The sequence below is a fragment of the Jaculus jaculus genome, chromosome 4 (assembly GCF_020740685.1).
Source record: "Jaculus jaculus isolate mJacJac1 chromosome 4, mJacJac1.mat.Y.cur, whole genome shotgun sequence".
Lineage (NCBI taxonomy): Eukaryota > Metazoa > Chordata > Mammalia > Rodentia > Dipodidae > Jaculus > Jaculus jaculus.
In genome coordinates, this window is record NC_059105.1 from 137,487,861 (window position 1) to 137,512,267 (window position 24,407).

The 24,407-nt window shown below is 36.5% G+C and overlaps 1 protein-coding gene across 5 annotated transcripts in view; it reads right to left on the reverse strand.

Moving 5' to 3' along the window:
• Robo1 (roundabout guidance receptor 1) overlaps positions 1–13,559 on the reverse strand; it is a 1,243,546-nt gene extending 1,229,987 nt beyond the window's left edge. For 3 of the 5 annotated variants that reach the window (XM_045148273.1, XM_045148276.1, XM_045148272.1), the window contains exon 1: positions 13,284–13,558. The gene's annotated coding sequence lies outside the window, so the exon portion shown is untranslated. Of the gene's footprint in view, positions 1–13,283 lie in introns of all 5 variants that reach the window. The other 2 variants (XM_045148277.1, XM_004665513.2) reach the window with 2 other exon arrangements.
• Between the last annotated feature and the right edge of the window lie 10,848 nt (positions 13,560–24,407).

Genomic DNA, 24,407 nt, shown 5'->3' on the forward strand with positions numbered 1-24,407 from the left:
CCTAATTATGGATTATCTCTAAGAAATGCATGTAGGTGGTAGACATCTAAAAAGTGAGTGAAAAGGATAGAAATAAAATTAGAAAGCAAGCAGAATGTTTAAATAAGGTTCTTATATCTGATAAAGTAGACATCAACCCAAAACTAATCAGAAGAGCTAAAGAAGACCACCACATATTTAAAAAGAGAAAACCTCTCTGGGCGTGGTGGCACACACCTTTAATTCCAGCACTGGGAGGCAGAGGTAGGAGGATCTCCATGAATTCAAGGCCACCCTGAGACTATATAGTGAATTCAAAGTCAGCCTGAACTAGACTGAGACCCTGCCTCAAGAAAAGAGAAAAAGTCACTAAAAATACAACTATGCATACTTTTGCACTGAATATTGAAGCTTCCAACTTTAAAAAAAAAATTAATAAAAGACTCAAAGTAGCTCATAAGTCCTGGCACTACAAAAGTGGGACACTTCAATATATCACTATCAAATTTAGATATAGCTTTAAAACTTAAAAAAAAAAATCAACCAAAAATATAAGAGTGAAGTCATACCGTACATCAACTGGATCAAATAAATCTTTAGAGAAATTCCATTCAACAGATAAGGAACACACATTTTTCTCCATAGCATGTGAAATCTTCTCTAAAATGGATCAGATAATGGGCCAAAACTCAAGCTTTAACAAATAGAAAATGAATGATCATTCCTTGAATCCTATTAGGCCACAGTAGTATAAAATTAGTAATCAAGTCTAAGAAAATCCCCAGAAACTACATGCAGTCATAGAGATTGAACAATATAATTTAGAATAAAGAGTTGGTCATTGAAACAATCAGGAATAAAATTCAAAAATGTCTGTAAACAAAAGAAAATAATAGTACAACATACCAGATTCCCTGATATATAGCTAGAGTATTGTAAAGAGGAAATGTTATTGTTATAAGTGTTCACACTAGAAAATTAGAGTGGTGTTACATAAATTACAGGATGATTTAGCTCAAGGCTCTAGAGAAAAAGAAAAGAATCCATGCTAAATCTCAGTGTATAAAAAATACTAAATATCAAATTAAAGGAATAGACAGCAATAGACAGTATATACAATAAACCAGTTAATTTTCTTTTTTGAAATTAACAAGAATGATGAACTTCCAACTACAAGGTATGAAAAAGTAAGAGAGCAAAGATCCCTATTGATAAACTTAATGATAGGAAAAGGAATTGTTACAACAGACTCAAATGAAATCCAAAAGATTATGAAGAAGTATCATGAAGATTTTTATTCTGCAAAGTTAAAAAAATAGAACTAGAAGAAATGAATACATTTCTAAACTATTATGTCTCAACACAATTAAATTCAGAAAATAGTGGAGTAAAAGGGCAGGCCACAGAAGAGAAGAGATTCTTCAGAAAATAGTGGAGTAAAAGAGCAGGCCACAGAAGAGGAGCGATTCTCCAGATAATAGTGGAGTAAAAGAGCAGGCCACAGAAGAGGAGAGATTCTTTTCCAGCTTATGTATGACAGAAAATTAACCTTTAGAGTACCCAGAGATCTCAATAAACTAAACTTGAAAATAAACAACCCAATTATAAATGGACTAATAAATTGATCAAATATTTAAAAAACAAATGAAATACAAATGACAATAGGCATAGGAAAAATACTCAACCTCACTAATCATCAGAGAAATGGAAATAAAAATATATTGACATTTATTAGTTCACAAAACAGATTTTCAATCATTAAAAAAGGGAAAATAGAACACAAATTCAGATGAAGTTATAAACAATAAAGAATCCTGATATTCCTATTCCAGCCTCTATAGAAACCAGTACAGAATTTTCTCCAAAAAAAAAAAAAAAATAGATTTACCATCTGACCAACCTATACTATCCTGAGTATTTGATCAAAAAGATCTAAGCAAACATACCTCAGAAATCCATGTATATCAATGTTTACTGCTGCTCTATATACATTGTTAGTACAGAACCAACTTAGTTGTCCAATAACAGATGAATGTATAAGGAAAATGTGGGAAATGTACAGAACAGGAGTTTTCATTCATAAAGAAGAGGGAGTAATGACATTTGCAGAAAATACATTGAAACGCAGATAATCATAATAAATGAATTAAGCCATTCTCAGAAAGTCATGCCATGCTTTGTACATTTGTGGGCCCTAAAAATCATATGTATGTAGAAGAAAAATTATCTAGTAATATAGAAGGGGACAAATGATTTTGGGAGCACATTCAAGAAAGAGAGAGAGAGATTTTAAAATATATATAAAAGTGCTTAGAATATTAAATCCAGAAGATATAAAAATTCTATAACAAGCAATGAGATTGAAAAATTAATTTAAAATCTCTCCACAAAGAAAAGCAGAAGACCATATAACCTCACTGCTGAATTCCAACAAACTTTAACAAAGATTTAATACCAGTACTTCTAAAACTGCTCCACAAAGTAGAATGGAAAAGAATACTACCTACATATTTATTGTTGTATAATACAAATAGCCAACAAGAAGCAGTATATGGAATGAAAGGGGTTATTTAGGTTTACAGTTCCTTCCTGTCTGTTTTGTCAGGGAAGAGGGCAGCAGCAGCAGGAAGCCAGGTGGCCACATGAAGCAAGAGTGAACAAGAAGGGCTAGGCTATAACACTTCAAGTCCCAATACAGTCCCCACCAAGGCTTCAGCTATTAAAGATGCTACAATCTTCCCAAGCAGTGCCACCAGTTGGGTATTAAGTGTTCAAACACATGAATCTATGTAAAGTTCAAACACTTTGCATACCAAGCATGACAACTACCAGACTCATTATATGAATCTAGTATTACCCTGATACCAAAGCTCTATAAAGACACAACAAAAAGAAAACTACAGAACAATTTCCTTGAGGAACAAAGATGCAAAAATTATTAACCAAATTCTTATAACCTGAATTCAAAAACACACAAGGCAGCATGCAATGACCAAGTGGTTTTCATCCCAGGTAGACAAATCTCGATCAACATATGCAAGTCAATAAATGCAATATGCCATATAAATACACTAAAAGACATAAATGTCACAGATATCCCAGTAGAAGTAAAAAAGGCCCTTGACAAAGTCCAGTCTGCCTTCCTGAGTAACATTTTGAGGAAGTCAGGCATTGAAAGAACAGACATCAACATAATAAAGTCCATATATGACAAACTTAAACCAACATGATGTTAAATGGGAAGAAACAGAGCATTTCTTCTAAAGCATGGACCAACTCTGCTTCACTGTAATGCTCAAACCTTAGCTAGAGCAGGAAGACAGGGGACAGCTACACAGGAAATGACACAACTATGCACATGACGAATAGACTTTGGTACTTATCTTTCTGAGTTGGAGTTACCTCACTTATAGTTTCCAGTTCCATGTATTTTCTGGTAAATTACATCATTTAAATTTTATTTATTTATTTTTTAATTAATTTTCAAAGAGAGGAAGATAGATACAGAGAGCCAGAGAAAGAGAGAGAGAGAGGTTGAGAGAATTATAATGGAGGTGCCAGGACCTCTTGTGTCTGTAAACAAACACTAGATTCATGTGCCAATTTTTCATCTGGCTTTATATGGGTACTGAGGAATTGAACCCTGGACTGGCATACTTTTCAAGCAAGGGCCTTTACTGAGCTAACTCCTCAGCTCTCATAATTTAACTGCTATGGTTGAAAACAAGTTCATTTTACTTATGTACCACACTTTCATTTTCCTTTCATCAGTGTCAAAGAAAAGAAAAGGAAGAAGGTAGGCTTTTTTCTTTTTCTTGCTTTTTTTTTTTTTCTTCTATTTTTGGTTGACAGGGTCAAAAAGGCCTAAGGAGAGCAAAAAGATGCCACCATGCCTGCCCTGGCAAAGATAGAACTCTGCATCTGACCCAATCTCAACCTTAGGAAGCAATTCCTCCTCTACAGAAGCTCCTGCTGGTTCCCTAGTATGGCACTCCTAAGTGCTCTAACTCTTCCAAGGTATGCTAGATCATTTTCTCCTGGTGGCTGAACCTCCTGGTGGTCCCTACTCTGGTAAGTTTCCCCCTTCCCTGCTATGCTGGAAGGACAGGAGGAACATTTCCCCTCACTTCATTACTTGCCTCTAAATTCTGACCCTGTTCTTAATCCCCTGGAGGCTTCCCTTTTGCAACTTCTTTCCACTCCTTACATCTCCCTTTCCAGGTGAACAAGGAATTTTCTTCTGGCTTGAGTCTTTCTAACCATCCCCCAGATACTATATCTCCTTAAAGCCATCTCATAATTGCCTATTTACCCTTATTAGAATCCGTTTCCCCAATTCTTTATTAAAATGGACAAGAATCTAAAAGTTGGGGTTCAGAAGCTAGGGTTTGGAGCACCTTGTACTCCCAAATCCCATAGTAAGCCTGATCTCTCAGTGCTTTTTACTTGATTTTTATTTTTAATAAGCATGCAAAGTATCGGGTTTCATTATTGCAGTTTTGAACATGTTTGTGTTCAACCCTCTCCCCAATCCCATTGCCTCCCTGTACCCTTCCACCTCCAATAGCTTCTTTCTGCCTTCCTGGTCTATGTGATTTTTGTCACTCTTGTCTTCTCAATACCTCTTTTCCCTTCTCATGTTCTGCTCTCCAGTTTGATGACTGTGTTTGATGACACTCACACCTATATATACATATGTGCATATTTATGAGACTGTTCATTGTTTTCTATTATGTCAAAGTTTCAACATGTAAACTAGCATAAAATATAGCTTATACTAAAGAATAATATAGGTAATTGCTCACTGTTATGGAAACACAAATGAAGATGCTTTCTGTAGAACGAGTTTAGGAATAAAGTGGTAAGAATGAAATAAGATCTTGATGGATGTATACAACCTCACTATATTGAAAGATATTTTAGACAGTAGAAGGACCAAGGCAATGAGTTAAAAGCAAAAACATGAATTCAAGGAGGGTAAAGAATTTGGTACATTTCAAGACAAGCTATACATAATTAAGCAAGACATGTATAAAACAGAGATAAATTAGGAAATTATGGTCAGAGTATTAAGGGTGAAATGCTGAAGAACACAGACTTGAAGACTACAAATTTCCATGAGAACATGTCTCAAAAATCCAAATGGTAACTAAATATAAAATAATACAATTATGCAAAACCTCCTGTAGTGTTACATGCCAGAATACCAGTTTCTAGGAGATGGTGATAGGAGGATCAGGAGTTCAAGGTCAGCCTCAGTTTGTAGTGGGTTTGGGAGCAGCTGTAGCAATATGAGACCCTCTCTCAAAAACAAAAACAACAAAAAAGATTTGTTAAAATAATTATTTTTCTTCATCAGAGTAATGGCAAATAGCATTAATCATGCATAATTGAAATTAATGTCCCAGATATAATTTGTATTTGATAGGGAGATATTTCACCCAGCTGTTTATAAATATGTCAGCCTTTCATTGGCTAGCCAAAGCCATTCTTAGATTCACTTAAATCATTAACTAATATTTACATAATTTAATACTTCCTGAACATAAAATATATTTGCTTATCATGCTGCTAGTTATAGAACATAAGGTCAAAATTTAAAATATATCTTGTATAATTAGATGTAAGTAAGCAAATTTATATTATAATTCTTCTAGTCTCTCCATAAATGGGGATTAAGCCATATATGCAGTATGCAGCAATGACTGCCTTTTAAATGGTTCCTGGGTGCAGTCAGTTGTTGAGCTGAACTGTTGTTCTTTCTCCTGGTTATAATTCATCTGGTAAAGTCGATCATTCTTCCTTCAGAATGAGCTTATTTGTCTTTCTATCTCTCCAATTACATGTCTAAGCTTTGCCCTCACTAGAGTCATATACAAAAGACAAATGCATCTTTGGGATATTTAATATCACTTTCTGTAAAGAAGTAAAACAAAGTAATAGATGCTAGGCCAAATATGAATTCATCACATTTGGCCAATTAACATATAATTTAAATAAAATGTAGAGGATGTCATAAAAATGGTCTTGAATTATGGCTGTATGTAAGCTGATACTGGTTAAAATATTAACATTTTCCTTTTGGATTTGTTACCACTGTAGCTATTCATTGATATTGCTGTCACCAAATAACATGGCAGACAATAGCCAGAGACAAGTGTCTCAAATGAGATCAGATGAGAAACAGCCTTACAGGCAAAATGGCAGTTATAGTCTACTCATATACCAAAATTATAAATGTGAGAGTCACATTCTCAGCACATGCAAACATGATCTAATGCTAGATAGGTCACAAGATTTCCATCTCCTGAATTTTACTTTAAAACATAAAAATTTTAAAACCTTGGGAAATATATATGAAATCATATTTGTCTTCACTATATTTCCAAATAAATTATGAAAATGGTAAACTATAGTGCAACAAACGTTTCATTTGTATGTATGAGTAATATGTATATATATATGGAGAGAAAGATACTTAAAATTAATAATTTTTAATTAAAAAGGGAAAATAATAAGACATAACACAAGTCAAATTTCAATACATAAACCTAAAAATGCTTCAAAATGAAAGTATATAATAGACTTCTACAATCTGTTATAGTCTATATGAAAAAGATAAATGTTTCAAGAGAAGAAATGGGTAAAAAATTTAAAAAAATCTTGAAAAAAATGAATTTGGCTTGGTCTTCATATAAGTGGTATCACACACTGTATATGGTCTTTTGTGTCTTCTAATATTTATAATTTGCATATGAATGTTAAGGCAAAATAAATTCTACCTTGTGAGGGAAAAAAATGTTCAAACAATACATAGCAGAGGGAAAACTAAATGTTTAGTAAAATTATGCTCACTGTAGTAATGACCAGAACAGACAAATGAGAAGAACTCAACTGGCATAACTTATAAACAATAGCCAAAAGAAATGAAAAGAGAGCTAGGGAGATTGCTCAGTAGGTATAAAATCTTGCTGCACAGGCATGAAGATCTAATTAAAAAGCTGGGCACCATGTGAGCCTGACACCACAGAACTGTGCTGGTAGAAACAAGTTGAGGGCTGGTCCTCACTGTTCAGCCAGTCTATCAGGAAAGGGAAGAACTCCAGGTTCAGTGAAGTATTTTGGGGTTTATATATTAAAAACACTCTAAGAATTCTTTATTATTTGCACTCATTCCATTCATGAGTCCTCTACTCCCGTGACCTAATACTTCCCAAATACCTCATCCATAATTGTACTTCCCTACCTGTTAGGGTTTCCTTCATTTTAATTTATTTATTTATTTATTTTTTGTTTTTTTTGAGGTAGGGTTTCACTCTAGTTTAGGCTGACCTGCAATTCACTCTGTATTCTCAGGGTGGCCTCGAACTCACTGTGATCCTCCTACTTCTGCCTCCCAAGTGCTAGGATTAAAGGCGTGCACCATCATGTCTGGCTTCATTTTAATTTTTGAGATAGCGTTTCAATCTTTAGGCTAGGATAGCTTAGAATTTACTATGTAGCCTAGGTTGGCCATGAATATGTATCAACTTGTGGACTAGGATAATAGGTGTGAGCCACCAAACCCAACCACATGTTCAAGTGTCAACAGATCTTAGCACTGTGTCATGGAAATGAATAAATAGAAGCTGTGTACTTTCAGAGGCATTATAAAAAAGGATCTGAAAGGGGGATGAGGTCTGGAGAGAGGGCTTAGGCATTAAAGTGCTTGCCTGTGAAGCCGAAAGACCCAGGTTTGGTTCCCCTGAACCCACATAAGCTAGATGCCCATGATAACCCATTTCTGGAGTTCATTTACAGTGGCTAGAGACCCTGGTGTGCCCATTTTCTCTCTCTAATTCCGTAATAAATAAAAAAGAAATATAAAAAGGAAAGGGTAAAATGCTTAATTTAGTAGGTTCCTTACCAAATCCTTACCAAAAAAGTGATAACTTCAATGTAATCACTAAAGGAACAAGAAGTGAGGACCATTTGGGGAAAGGTCTAAAACAAAAGCAGGAAAAATAAAATACATCAAACTTTTGAAAAAAAATGAAAACAAATTTTCACAAGGATTGATAAAGTGGAAGATTAAAAGGGAGAATTTGGTGTTCAGAAACCAGATTCCCTTAAATGATATGTGATGGTAGTTGGATATTACCATTCAGGCTGGACCATAGAATAATTAATGGCTTTGACAATCTGATGCATATGACTTCAAGTTCCAAGGTGAGGTCATATAAAGGTGGCCCTATAACAGGAAGCAGGAAATGAGGCAGCACCATGAGAAAAAAATGATGGAACTCAAGAAACATAGAATGAGAACTTCCTATTTTTCATCCCTTGTGCATAAGGGACAAGAGCAAAGGACAAAAGACAAGAGAATTGTTGGGACACAAGGTGCATTATTTGTAATTTGTAGTTTAGAAATGAAAGTAGAAGAAAGTTTGACAGGAAAGATGGAACATGTAGCTTTTAATGGATTCCTTTATGTTATATCCTTTGTAATGCTTGAGATAAGAAGAATAAACTTTGGAAAATAGGTGTGCTAATCAGGTCAGATAAATCAATTATAGATAAGAAATTTAGATTTTATTGTTGAAACTCCACAAATGTATCGCAATATCTGGGTTACTATGTGCAATAGAAAAATAATAAAATATATATGCAGATATACAATACACAAATAGAAAATTATCACTGGTTAATAATGTATGTAAAATTATATTCCACAGAGTAAATAATCAAGAAATGTTACTCTATTTCTCTTAACTCCAAAATGGCAGTTATAATGATTCATCTCCTCTGTCAGTTTGATTGGAATTAGAATCACCAGGAGAGTGGTAACGGAAACCTGCATTGTCTGGGAGAGGATTTATGGGAGGATTGACTAAGATGAGAAGACCTATCCTGATGATGTAGGTCATTGCTTGGGCTGATCATCTGGAGAAAATAAAGGTGGAAAAGGGAGAGAGTCCACCTTACCTACCATGAGGTAAACTGATATATTCCAGCATGTCTCATCCACCATGATAAACTGAATCTTCTGAGGCCATGAGCCAAAATCAATCTTACTTCTCTAAAGTTGTTTTCTTTTTTTTTTTTTTTTCCTATCAGATGATTGGTCACAGTTATGAGAAAATATTATAATTGTTTTAGAAATTTAGAGTTCAACAAATTCTCTCAGATCTATCAGGAGAAAATCTGCAATCTGAACATACAGAAAGCTGATGTATGCAAGTTATAAATTAGAGGCCAGTCTGGGTTACACGGATATATGATGACCAGCCAGGGGAACATAGTGAAACTCTGAATAGCGAAATAAGTAATTAGACAAACAAACAAGTGAATGATATGACACAGTTTCCAAAGAATGCATAGTCATCCTTTGGTTCCCAAAGGGGATTCATTTCAGGTCCTCCTTACATTCCCTACATTCCCAAATTCATCCTCACTCAGTTTTTTCTTTTCTCTTTGGCTTTTCAAGGTAGGGTCTCACTTTAGCCCAGGCTGACCTGGAATTCCCTATGGAGTCTCAGGGTGGTCTCGAATTCATGGTGGTGCTATTACCTCTGCCTTCCAAGTGCTGGGATTAAAGGCATGAACAACCATGCCTGGCAGTTTTTCTTAATAAATAACATTATATCTGCTTGTGTACAAGTAATCTGTAGGTGTGGAGCTTGGAGAGTAAACTGTACTTTGTCATTAAAAAAAAAAAAATTACTGTTTTCAGACATAAGTTTGCCATTTAATTGTTGAAAGACCACATGTATTTTCTTAACCTTTCCTGAGTTTCAATCTCTTCATGTTCTAATGAACATCATACACTTCAAAAGGAAGACTGAAGAATAAGTGGGGTACTTGTTACTCATGAGATGCCTAACTTTGTTCTACAATTACTCCTGCATAACCCTGGATAAGTCAGATATTCCTCTAGTAAATGCCCTGAAGAATTAAGAAAATTGACCAATTTAGCACAAGTCTATTTACAAATGGGTGTGAATGAGTCTACAATAACATTACTCATTTCAACAGGAAGTTTAGAGAGACAAATGGCTATATCACATGGTCATAATCAAATTCATACATCTGGTTTTTTACTTAGAGATTTGGGTGAAAGAGAAGCCAGTTGAATTTTCTAGGTAACACAAAGAAACTCCTGTAGCAGGTTGGTGGAACCTCACTTCAAGTTACATTTCAAATGGTGCAATGCACCTGTTCATTCATCAAGCTGCCAGGGCTTCGCTTTGGCAGCCTTGCTTTTCTTTTGTAAAATTTACATTGTAGCCGTGCCCTGAGTCATTCAGCTTTGTAAGGAAATGAATATATTAACTCTTATTTAAATTTTAAAAATAGCCCTAATATATCCAGTACAGGTAGATGTAAGATTTTAGAGCTAAACACAACACTAGCTTCCAAGCAGTGCACACAAGTTCATAGCTTCCTTTTTTAAATCTCTTATCAATATTATTGTATATTTGAATTATAAAATAAAAGACAGTTATACAAAGAAAATGATTCTCTTTAGGGAGGCATCAGATATTTGTTCTGATTTTTGCAGTGTGGGTTAAAAGAAAGTCAGCGTTCCAGCTATGAAACTCCCCAGGCAGCTGTTGCACGTCTAACCCTCCACACATGCTCAGCACAGAGCTCTATCACTAGAAGCCACTGACCTCGGGGGATACAGCCCGGGAGACGGTTACATGAGTTCAAGGACAGGGAAAGGGAAGAAGTAAGAAAGAAGTGGGAAAATGCAACAAACGTGATGATGAGCAGCTGTTGTCTAGAGCAAGCCCCCAGCAGCCCTCCACAGCTTGTTGTGATGTTCCTAGTTTGCACATCGCCAGGGCTCAATAGGAAGAATGTGGAGCAGGAGAATATGAAGAGAGATGCTAAGAAGTCCAAAATTCATGGCAGCAATATGAGGTGAATGCTGACACTCCAATCTGACCCCTCCATGGGAATAGATTTCTTGTAAATTCTTACCAGCTTGCAATTATTCTTGGTGGCTGCTGCTGTCTTTTCCCTCCTGGTAGGGGAAGGGGATGACACACGCTCCAATTCTGTTTCTCCATTTTAATAAATCAACATGCTACCTGAGCTTTGTCACAATATGGAATGCAAACAGGTCTTGTGAAGAAAACTGAGTCTCCCATAATAATATTCAAGGGCTATTGAAGTTGGAGTCTACTACTAGCTGGCCTCCAAAAAAAATAGAATAATGCTACAAATACTGTCTCTGATTGCATATGCGAGTTCCCAAATAACTACAACCAGGGGCACAAGAAAGGGAAGAAATACAATGGCAACGTCCTCACGAGAATATATTTGCTCTAAAGTGTTCCCTGGAAGTGACTCATCCCCACCTTGCCTGTTCTGTAGGGTTCTTTCCTCCTTCAAGCACTCATTGAAAGGGGTTGACAATCACCCTCTAAGAGTCTTGTAAGCGCTACTTAATACACACACCGCACCACCTCCGTACAGGCGCAAGTCTTTGTAACACAGGCCTGATGAAGATCATTTGCACCGGGGTAGACATACAGAGGAATTTACAAGGTCGGGCACTCCCTGATGGGGGCGTGAAAGGGTGGGAGGTGCTGAGGTCAGGGTTAAATGACACTGGGAAATGAAGCCTGTTTGCTCTAACCTCTCCTTCCTTCATCTACAGAAGGAGTCTCTAGTGAACTCCTGCATCTGGAATAATGCCACTTAGGTTACTAGAAAGGCCAGGGACAGAAAGAATTTCAAAGGCTCATCTAAAGCTGTCCACTTCAAAGAGCCCAGGAAAGCCTAGCCCATGGCCAGAATTGCCTCAGTCTCGTTTCCTTGTCTCATCCTCTCAGGGTGTCATCAGCGATTCCCTTCTTTCCTCGCGCAGGTCATCCCCTGCGGAGGTGAGGGTCTTCTAGTAAGCATGACTGAGCCCCAGGGATATTCCCATAAATGATTCTTGGGCCACGAGGCTGGATAAGGTTACTTTAGTATTTTCTGTTCAACCCCACTGGTCTCCCTGCAGTATCCTGCCCCGCTTGTCAGGGTACCCAAGATCTTGCTGTCCAGGTAAGCGCTCCCCACTCTCGGATTTCTAAAGGCGCGCGGCTGCTGGGCAAAAGCCGCCTCCCCAGCGCCCCAGCGCAGAGTGGTCCAGCAGCACCGGCTGCTGCAGCGGCGGGATTTTCACTCCGAGCTCCGGCGAGTCGCGTCGGCTACCCGCAGGGCTCAGCCTGCCTCTCCCCATTGTGTCCGCAGCGCGGCGAGGCTGCGGCGCTGGATAGCGCGTTGCCTCACCCTCGCCTACCCGTCCCAGGAGAGGTGGTTACGAGGAGGAGGCAAAACCCGGCTCCGAGAAGGAGCGGCGAGAAGGGCTCCCAGAAGGGCACAACACTTCATCAATAATGCACAGGCCTGGAGTCCTCCCTTGTTAATATATTTTCCAGCTAAACGCCACCAACCGGAGCGCTTCCTGGCACGTCCCACGCGTGTGGTTTTTGTGTGTGAAAAATGGGATGCATCCTGTTCATTCATCCATCATTTCTCTCCCTTCCTCCTCCTTCTTTGCCTCCCTTAGATAAAGTCTTCGCCCTGGTTGGGCTTTTTAGTCCCAATCCTCCCCATATAGCCACTGTTTCCAAGCAAAATTCTGCAGGTTGGAAACGCAAGTCTCAAAAGGCTCCATTTACCTATACATTACTAAGAGCTCAAAGAATTTCGCCAAGCAATGCTTCGTTTCATAGTCTCCACTCTCATCTATTAAAGTTTGGGAGCTCGTTAGGTAGAGTATGATGGTATCTGACTGCTCTCTTGAACTCAAAACCAACCGTGCGCTCAGAGACAGGCAGATAACGCCAAACTGTCAAAGTTGCCCAGCCCCAACACAGCAAACCATAAATGTTCCAGCACCCCAAGAGGCAGTTCCTCTGCGTATTCCAGGAAAACCAAATGCGGCACAAAAGCTCCTGAAACAGGGGTTAACCCGGCCACAGCACAGACAAAAATCCAGAAACTTCTTTGTTAAGCAGACGCTGCCCAGCCAGAACAGGCACCCCATGCAACTTGCAGGGCAATAAACAAGCATGGTATCCCTGCAGGGAAACTTGTTGAATCCCGCCCGAGCTTAAAGCTGCAATTTCCGATTAAGCCAGAAGGTTTTTGATTCTACCTCCCTAAAATCCATGCTGCATCAGTCACGATTTCTGAACAAACTGCTGAGTCCTTCCCACATCCATTCTCCACTCCGGCGTCCTCCAGAGTGATACCCAGTGAGTTCTTTTTTTTGCAGTTCTAAAGCCAATGTCACTCCCGTTGAAATCATTTGCAAGACTTACCCTTCTATAGGACTGGTGACAGAAATCCAGCAGCTCCGCGATGCAGGTTCAGCCCTCCAACTTTGCTGTTCAACGAGACCTTCCCGAGTTAAAATCAAGCCAGAGGTGTCTGAGGAGGAAATCTGAGTGAGGAACAGGGAGAGTAAAGTCAGGTTTCTTCTCGGTATGGGCACCCTGGAAAACATGCACTCCTTCAGGGGAGAATTCTTGCAAACCCGTTATCTGTATTACTATTAATGCGCAGAGCAGAAGGCATTGCATACGAATGGGTCCAAGTGTGCGCTTCTATTGGTGGCTGCGGCGGCCCCTGGGTCCTACTGCTCCGTCTCTAAACTGCACAGCAACACTAGGCACGCAGCTTTGGAGACGCCAAGGGGAAAATGGATTTAATTGATTCGTTACCTCTGGTATTGTAATGCCTGCTGCGATGTTTAACTAAGGGAGAGAAAACCCCCTCATATTTAAACTCCTGTCATGTGATCTACCATTTCATACCTGCATTTAATTGTCTGTGTGAGGTGGTTTTGATAATACAAAGGATTTTAAAAGAATATTTTCTGAGGAAAACAAAGTCGTGCTGATACTTTTGTCAGGAAAACCATCTTTTTTGACTTTCTGGCATCATTATTGTCATATAAAACAAGACAATATTATATGGTAAAATGCTTCTACACGTCACAAAAGTAAAATAGCATTCTTTTTAGTTTTTTTTTTTTTCTTTCAAGAAGGAGCATAGCTACTCCACATAGCTACACATTTAAGTGGGTTAAAAAGGTAGAACCCAAAATATATGTGCTCATTAATAAACCTGAGAAGTAGTCATCAAATGCTTCTAGAAGTCATCGATGACAATGCATGGACATCATTTTCACTTTGCAAAATAAGAAATTCAGACATATTTTACTTTGGAGAATTGTCGTGAAAATGCTCATCAACATAAAACATCAGTAGTCACAACTTGTCAAGCACTCACTAGAAACTACCCTGCTTTCATTCTCCAGGTTTTCCTCTGAGAAAATCTATTAGTAATGGAAATTGCATCACAAGGAGATGTAAAGTGAGGAAGACCTATCTGACTGGTGATTTGAAGTATTTTAACATTGTGCAAAACCACTGCAATTCATCATCAGCAAAAGGAGATGTTTAAAGACTAGAATATTGCTAGCTGAATTTAAGCTTTTGTTTTAAAAACATATTATCTCTTTTGAGTATCTTTTTTAGTGTTTAGAAAGACACATTTTCATCTAAACTAAAATAACAGACTTTCCCACAAGTCCCATATAAGGTATTTTCTGACAGTACAACATAGCAGATATCATTGTATTTTTGTGCTTAGATGCAAATATTAATAGTAAACTGAAATTTAACTATCAAATTATCATATACATATTTTAAAACAGAATGCTGTTTAAAAAATGACACATTCAATATGGCCAGAAATATCAACCCCACAAATTCTCTAGCCAAGTGTAAACTAAATAAATTAAACCACAAACAGCAAAAATACAGCAGAATCCAGTTCTTATTCCAAAAACATGGATAACATTGTATGTAGGTAGTGTGTGCTGGGATTCTTCATTTCCATAACTCCTTCCCTTTTCAGCCCCTGCCCTTCCCCCACCAGTAACCCTTGACAACAGAAGTGTTACTTCAAGTCCATGTTGCCTTCACTGCCTTCCACACCTAACTTACAGATTGCAGCCCTGCAGGAACCAGAATTAACTCTTACAGGACAGAGAAGCCAAAGAAGTGTCTCCGTAAGGGTTAGAACACAGCCCCTCCTGTGTTCTTGTGTGCATTGTTGCAGCATTCCCCACAACCAGGTGTAGAAACATACCTATGACCATTAATTCTGGCATAAAAGGTATTATAGGAGCATTGGCATTTAATCATAATTAATTTCCTGTATTCCCCAATTATTATTGTGTTTCTGAAATAACTTTTGGAATAATGACTTTTACTCGTGGTTGCCATTGCATTCACTTCATTCCACATTACATTTTATTTTCGAATTTATAACAAAGTTAACATAAAATTTCAAGATAAAAATCAAAATATCAGCATTTATTAAAGTGCATGACTTTTTAATCAGTGACAAAATCATTATTACTTAATAAAGGAGGGAAAAAAATGGTTACAGTCCAATTCAGTTTTAAAAGAAGTATATTTCTTGTCTTTCAAGTCTGTAAGCCAAAGGGACCTGAGAAAATAATCATTAGCTTTCTAAGTGCAAGTTGAAGGTTCTATTATATGTCCATCTTCTAGAACTGAGATTACATATATAGCTATTGCAGCTTGCATAGGCTTATGGAATAAGAAAGTTAAGGAATAGATAGGTGCTATAGCACACAAAAACAAAACAATCCTGTTAGCATTATATAAATCTGTTACTCTATTATATAAGGTACTGATATCCCTTTTTGCTTCCTGATAAATTCTTAGGGTCTTGCATATCAAGTTAAACAGAATATCAAACCCAACTTATTTTGCAGAAAAAGTTCTATAATTTTCAATAAATTTCATCTGTTTATCCAAGTTTTTCTTATATGAAATATAAAATAAATCAGTAAGATTATACATATTATAATATGATTATGTCATGTTATTCCTTAGTTCCTAAAGAAAGAAAACTGCAAATGATGACATTAAAGCCACAAGAGTAGTCATGTTTCCTAGATCAGTGGGAATACCCTTGGTTTCTTCTTTATTACTTGAACTGCTGTTGAACCCTTCATTTTGTTAGTGTAGTTTCAAGGACAATATATGCTTTCTCAAAAACTGATTTCCATTATGTCCTTGGATCATGATGACCGTGCCTTGCTATTGCTAATGTGACTCTATAAGAGTTGAAAAGCAAACACATGTGGAATATGTATGTATGCCATTAGTATAATTAGCTTGTTCTGTAAATTTATGAAGATAATATGTAACATTCAATGTGATAAAATCATAGAACATTAATGCTATTCAATTACTATTGAAGCCATTTAAAAAAGTTGATATACTTTTCCTTCCTGCAAAATATATAGGGAGATGTTAAGACACTTAAAAGCCATAGATGTTAGACTGTGCAAATATTTTAAATTCAATATTTATCCAAATTTCTGTTATGTAAAAATGCAAATCAGTATCTTTAAATTATGCTCCATAAACAGAAAGTAAAATTAAGACTGTTCAAATGGTATATCACTTGCAGGTCTAAATCAATAATTAATAGCATTATTTTTTTCTAATTATAATCGGGATACTATGTTATATTAAATAATGAACTGAAGATGTATTTATATTAGAAAGTTACATTAGAAAGGCAAGCCTGAGTATATGACTTCAAAACTATTATGGATGACCTAAATAAGATGATCACCATGAATAGAATGCTCACAATTTTGAAAACACTAACAAATTTGGCAAAGAAGGGTTTGTGGAAGAGACTATTTTACACTATTTCAAGCCAGATTATACAGCAGGCAAGATTAACATTGACAATAAAAGTGTGGAAAAGAAAGACTTTGGAAAAAGTTGAAAGATTAAACAGCAAAGCAAAAAAGAAATTTGGCAGGCCTATGTTATAGTCCTTTGAAATTAGGGAGTGATAATAGAGACTTCTAATTCAAATGCTTGATTCCAGAGGATATTTCTATTTTTAAGGAAAAATGTGATTAAAACCTTCAAGCAACTTATGAAAGCTCATAAGAATTGCAACCCTGTATAAAATGCTTATAAATTGTAGTGTATATCTTGAGATGAATCAAGGGAAATGGGTAAGTATATAGATGCATACACTGACTTCCACTAACACTAATCCATTTGTTCATGTATTTTTATATCATAGCTAATGTTCAGATTTTATGGTTTGTCTTTCCAAAACTGAATTGGTTACACTCTTAATAGAAATCTGTGTCAATCGATTTCTAGAATATGTAAAACTTCATAGCTCATCTTTGCAAAGAAACACCTTTAAGACATACTTATAATGCATAATGTGTTAAGGAATGTGTTTTTATAATTTATCCCTGTACTAAGATTATTTGATTCACTAAGACTGTAAAATTGCTATCTTTTGTCCTAGACTAACCTAAGCTTTTATAAAAGTTTAATCAGCTCATTTAGTGAGTATTAACTGAACATCTATTTTATTCATTTGTTCTTTATTTACTGATTATGGACATACTTAAAATGGATACATCATGAATTGGCACCATCTTTTCTCTCCTTCCTGCTGCATTCCTCTGGGGACCCTACTGGTGGGTTTGCATGTACTCCCCATGGAGTTGTGGGCTTTGCTTTGTGGGAGCAGCAGTCAGTTGTTGGGGGAAGGCAATGCCTGTGGGCGCTATGACCCACCCTGTGGCCCTTGTACTATCTTTCTGCCCTCTCTTCCACAAAGGTCCCTGAGCCCTGGATGGTGAGTTTTAAATCTATTTCAGTGGTGAGCTCTTAAGAGCCTCTGGATCTCTGCTTTGGTATGTGTTGAGTATCCTCAGAGTCTGTCTCCTTCACCCTGGTGCTGACTTTAAGGCTCACCATTGATGTTGCATTCTTGCTCCTCTCCCCATTTCCTCTGTGATTTCAATTGTGGCTTGGCTGAAGTGCAAGGGTTAGTTTATCTCCTCCGGGGGTTTCAAAGTCTTCTATAGGAGAAAAAAAACAAAACAAAACAAAACATATTCTCCAATGGAGAGTGATGTCAGCACAGGTTAACTGGGATAGGCCTTATTAACTGAGGTAGAATTTGAGGTATTCTAAACCCTCTTTTAGCCAAAGACTCGTGGGAGCTTGATACTGGAGAGCATAATCTTTGTCTCCATAAGATTCTGATCTGTTTCCCACTTCCGGATATGTGTTCCTTTCCACTGATCAGATCTCCTAGCCAATCAGGTTGCTATTGGTTACTTACCAAGGGTATGCACTTCTATTACACTTGTGTAACTGTACTTTTATTGACTTCAACCTTAAAACATAAAACAATTCCGTCATAAAAATTAATGGAAAGCTTTTTAAATCCAAAGGTAAAGATAGATGAATGCATCAATCAGCCCTTGAAAAGGGGGAGAATTGAAGAAAATAAAGTTTAATATTGAATTAGAGTAAACATAATTTTTGGTTCATCTGCTGGGAGGTTAATAGCAAAAATCAGACCTATAAATAAAATTGTGTCTTTCTTCAGTATTCCGAATATGTATTTTCCTGTCATTCTTATCCAAAAAGACTTTGTTCTTTTGTTATTTGTTTATGCTTTGTGCATATATTGTCTGTACAAATGCATGCACCTATATAAGGTGCAGAGGCTAGAGAAAGACATCAGGTGTCCTTTAACTGTTCTGCCCTATTTCCCAGAAACAGTGTTTCTCAGTGACTCTCTGTAGCTCACTATCTTCTGGTTAGACTGGCTGACTAGAGACCCCTAGTGACCCTCCCTCCTGTCTACAATCACACTCAGCTCGAGAGATACAGACCTGGATGGCCACACATTAAATTAAATTCTTCATGCTTGTAGAGTACACAATCATCCACTGAGCCATTTCCTTGGGTCTAAGGACTTGTTTCTTGAGCAACGTTTAAACACGCAATCAGTGTGCATCAAGTCTAAAGGCAGGGAATGAAATTGTCATGCTTTTCAATGTATACATAAGTAGATCACTTTGGCCAACAGAGCTTAATTTTTAAATGACTGTTCTGTTTTCTTCATAAACAGCCTGTTCTTCCACTTCACATGGTAAATAGTAGTAGGTGGAGATTAAAAGGTAGATAGATGACCTAAAGAGAAAAAATCCAGAGGATAGTTGAAGAGTACATTTTGACCTGGGAATTGATGGTAAAACAAGGTTGTGAATACCTTGGCAAAATGATTAGGAGAATTAGGGGTACTAAAAAAAAACCCTGTGTTGGTCTTTGAAAATAGACTATAACTTCTGAAGGATAGGAGGTTCTATTAATAAAATTTGAAAATTCATTTTAAATTAATACTTAAGATTAAAAGTAATGAGGGATGGAGAGATTGATCAGTATTTAAGGAGTCTACAAAGCTTAACTACTGGTGTTCAATTCCCCAGTGCCCATGTAAAGCCAGATAGACAAAGTGGTGCATGTATCTGAAATTAATTTGTAGTGTCTAGAGGCCCTGGTGTGCCCATTTTCTCCCTACCTCTCTCTCTTTCTCTTTACCCTCTCTCTTTCCTTCTCTATGTATGTCTTTCTGCTTGCAAATAAATAAATAAAACAAGGATAAGATTAGAACAACTGAAATGTAAGGTTTAATATAATCTAAAATAATAGTTTTAGGAAAGGGGCCAAGACTAAAGGTGAGGCTTGTAGAATCTTAATAGAGTTGTATGTAAATTGTATGTAAGAAAGCTTACATACAATATATTAAATATATTAAATGTTTAGACTTGAATTTTTGTTCTGTTTTATCCACAGAGGCAAAATTTTTCCACATTTGAAGATGAAAGAAAATAGCCATGGCTGAGAATGGTTTAAACCTGTTAGTAATCATTAGTATCTGTGTTTTGTGATGATAGGCAACCATTTAATAGCTTTTAAGGCATAGACAATGACATGGTATCATTGAGAAACAATTATATGTAACAAATCTTTGCAATTTTTACCAAATTAAAAAATTAAACAGTTTTTACAATGTGAGACTGCCTTAGAGGCATGTTACCTTGGTTTCATTTTAGTACGTATTAAGAACTTTCTTCATTATATTCAAGTAGAGACAAACTTTCTGGATAATAGTACATTTATGTGCATTTGTCTCTAACTAAACAGGTAGACTTATGTGTTGAATGATCTATGTCAACCTAAGATGAACCTCAGTGTTCTGCCACAAGACTGCAAACCGCATCTTATAAATCTTAACAGAATTATCACTAAAGCAACCACCATGAAATGCATAGTTGAGAATAAAGCAACTAAGTAGGAAATATAAACTCAAATCTTAGGAAAGAATGTGTAAACAGAAGTTAAAATGTATCACTGAGCAATAGGACATTTGAAAATGAAGTTCAGAAATCAATGTGAACCACTTAGGAGGTGTAAGCCAATCATCAGCTTAATATAAGGTAATGGTGTGAAGTGAGGGCTAATAAACCTGCTGGGCTGAAATGACAGTCTTTGTGATATGATCAAGACAGGTAGCATTCTGCTGCGTACTCTCTGGAAAGTATCAAATTGCAGGTCTTACATTGAAATAACAACAGCAATAACAAAGGGTGGAGGAGAGAACTGGTGTACAGTAAAGAAAACCTGAGAGGGATACATCACATACTAGAATACAAAACTAGTAAGGAAACAAAGATATATACCTGAGGGAAAATATCATTAACAAATATAGTAATATTGACCAAAGGTATGCTATAGAACAGATGAAGGAATACAAGTTGACTCATGTTGGTAATCTCAGCACTTATGCGGTCAAGGCAGAAGGATTAAATTCCGGACCAGCATGTGCTACAGATTGAAATACTATCTCAACAAGAAAAAGAATGAAGGTTGTATGCAATTATTACTCTGTTATGTTTTGAGATTAAAATTCTGTGATTCTTGTAGCTTAATAATACTACCATTGATCACTCATTTAGTGAATATCTTGTGAACTTTGAACCTAACTACTCTAATTTCTAGCAAGAGTTATACCATGCTTGTTTGAGCTCAGTGGCCATGATTCATATATGAGGTCTTCCAGGTACACTTCCAGTGGGCACTGACCTGTAACTCCCATAACTCATAAAACTGTAGAAAGCATACACAGAGAGGGTGAAATGAGGAGAGCAGGAGAAAAATTCAGTGAGTGTAGTTTTGAATAAAAATTTTACTAAATATTACTGTAATATTTAATTCAACTACTAAATTTTTAGTAAAATATATTTGCTCATTGAGAAACATTTATAAAAGATGTGACACAAAATATGTGTGCACATACACATGCATGTCATAGGCCACATGTAGTATGTGTATTGTTATACAGAGCTCAATTCTGAAGTGCAATCCTCTCTCTATACCTGAACACTTCACATTCCTTTATGGAGGGGATATAGAACTAATCTAAGCACTGAAGGAAAAAGTGGATGAGAAAAGTATAATAGAAGATTATAATGTTAGAAAAGGTGTAAAGTCGACTATATATTTCCTATCTTGTAAAAAAGGTCACACATTTCTATGTAAATAACTATGACTAGTGAAAATTTGGGGAGAATTTCTATGAACCAACATGTACCTCACTGTGCTATTCTTCCATTACCAGATTATAGATTTTTGTTTTCCGCAGAGACTACTAGGTGCCACTGAATTTAATTTAAAGGATGAAGCTACAGATGATCCAAAATAGACACATTAGTTCAGACAAAAATAAGTATGTGCTATGCAAGTGACCTGCTATCTATGGGCTATTGGTTAATGCAGGATAGAATAGAAATCACTAGCAAATATAATATTGAATTGAAAAAAAAAATTGTGCAAATCTGGACCCAAATGGCATGGCACCATAAAACTCTATATCCTAAAAGGCAGACCAAATGGTTGAACCTTCACAAAGCCCTTAGAGAGAACATCTGAGCCACAAGGCACTGGAGAGGGTATGATGAAGACTGACCTTAATCTTCTACAGCCTCTCTCTCTCTCTCTCTCTCTCTCTTCTCTCTAACTCTCTTATATTAGTTATCTTTTTCTTCCTTCTCTTAGTGGGCACTGACCTGTAACTCCCAGTACCAGCATGTGGCTATCATCCACAATGAGCTTTTGATCAGAGAGACCTATAAGTTTTCCTAAAAGAAAGACAGATTTCTGTCAGAGTACTTACTTGATGACCCACCAAATGTTAGTGGTAAGACCCTACTGCTGAAGACACCATATGTGGTTGGCACGCAAAATGGAAAGGTATGGCTGGAAGCTGGAAGAGAGTCAGTTCCCAGACAGTCAGCACGTCTAGTGCCAGAAGGTGCTACATGGGAGACTGGGAGGAAAATGACCAATATCTGTCCAAGAAACTCATGGTCTAACCTACTTAGCAGCAAATAACCTGTTGTAATGCTCACACAACAGCAAAAGTGATGCACAGCCATAGTGGGAAACCAGCTGCTCTTGATTTGGCTAACTGATACCCTCAGTGGAAGGAGACCCATAGCTGGAGCTAAGAAACAAGTCAAAACAATAGCCAAACATGAGTCTGCTCTCCATTATCAAGCTACCACCAATAGTGGGCTACAAGAGGGCCTACATCTATTAAATTCTCTCTAAAAATTAAGGGTTATCCCATTTGTCTGGTGCTAACTTTATTCTCCATTGGAGAATCTGCTTCTCTTTTTTGGATAGATGCAGATCCTAAGGAGAGAACCACCCCATCATACTTCAAAAGGGCCCCAGATGAAACTACGATTAATTGGTGAAGCAAGCAAGGGTGCTATTTTCTTGGCGAACCGGGTAGTGTACCAGCACAAGGGTGAAGGAGATCAACACAGAGAACAATGAACTCCTACCAAATCAGATATCCATAGACACAGAGGCTCCCAACACCACATCACTGAAGCAGACCAAAAATGAATCCAACATAGCTCAGGGAAATATTGCTGAAGAGGGGGCAGAAAGAATGTCAGAGCCACAGGTTGAGTAATGATACACAGAGACATTTCTCCTACGCATAACAGTGGGCTAACTCCACAATGCATGACCCATATACCTCAACAAGGAGGGGGCTGGGGGAAGGTTAGGACATGGACAAGCCTAAAAATGGTACCAACTTGACTGTATTCACTGAGTATAAAACTAATTAATAAGAATAATTAATTAGTTAATAAATAAAAAATTGTGCAATTTTGAAAACTTAACTGAATTAAGATAGCTATACCTATTTAATGTATGCCCTTTGGTAATGGAAACATGACTTCCAAATTGTTCTTTCTGCTTCCTTCTCCACTAAAACACTTTTGCATATCTGAGTCTGTAAAGACAATAATTACCATGAGATGCATCTCTCAATAATTTACTAAATTCACAAGAATATAGTTAACTATAGGTAATATGCTACACAGCAAGCAGATTTCTAGGACATATTAATCTAGTATGATTGAATTGTTTTCTTCTTTTTTTCATTTCCAAAAGCTCTAGTTTATTTTATTCATCCTTTCTATGAGTTTTGTTGTGACCTTATCTTCATGTAAATGATTTTATGTCATATGTATCCTTCTGTGTAGGACTTATTTTATCTCAAAGTCCTTACATTTCACAAATGGTAGAATTTCTTTGTTTTATATAATCACAGGAACCTGAACTGCTGATCTTCTCTGATCTCAGGCATTCAGGGCGGTAGGCCTGGATGAGTAACTAAAATCTATTTAAATTAGTAATTAATCTAAAGAGCAGAATGCCTGCATTGTCTCCCAGCCTACATCATCAAGTTCTAAAGATGACAGTTCCAAAACAAGAATAGTCTTAAATTCCATTTTAATCATTTCAAAATCCAGATATTTGACAATGCTATTTAGATTTCTTATAAAACAGATACCATCTACTATAGTAATACCAAGTCAAGGCAATGTAGGAGTCACAGTGATCATTGTATAAAGCTAATTTTATAAACTATACTAAAAATGAATTTAGAAAGAATAAAGAAATAAAACAAAAATGAGATTATTGATATTAAGAAATAAATTTAACCTCTACTGAAACTGATAATTGTAAAATTTATCAAATTTTATAATTATATACTGATCAATGGATCACTAAATGCCATGAAATTTCTGGGGTTGTAGTTTAATAGAAGAGCATCTACCAGGCATATGTGACTCAACTGCCTACCATATATAAAAACAAACAAACTTACTAAAAATAACATTTTTAAAACAGAAGAAAGTGATAGTCACAGAAAGGGTAAGATAGTGAAGGATTATAGACAAGTTAAAGCACCTAAAAGATAATTGAACCAGGAAATATACATAGATGCAATCGATGAATAATAAATTTTCAAAACCATGACTACAAATCACTTTGCTTGTTCTACAAAATTTAAAACACAATATTTAGGAGACAGATAAATTAATAATGCATGTTTAAATTTTTTTGTAAGTATACATTACTGAGATAGTCTATACTTGATAAAAGTACAGATTAACAAAATTTATAGGAATT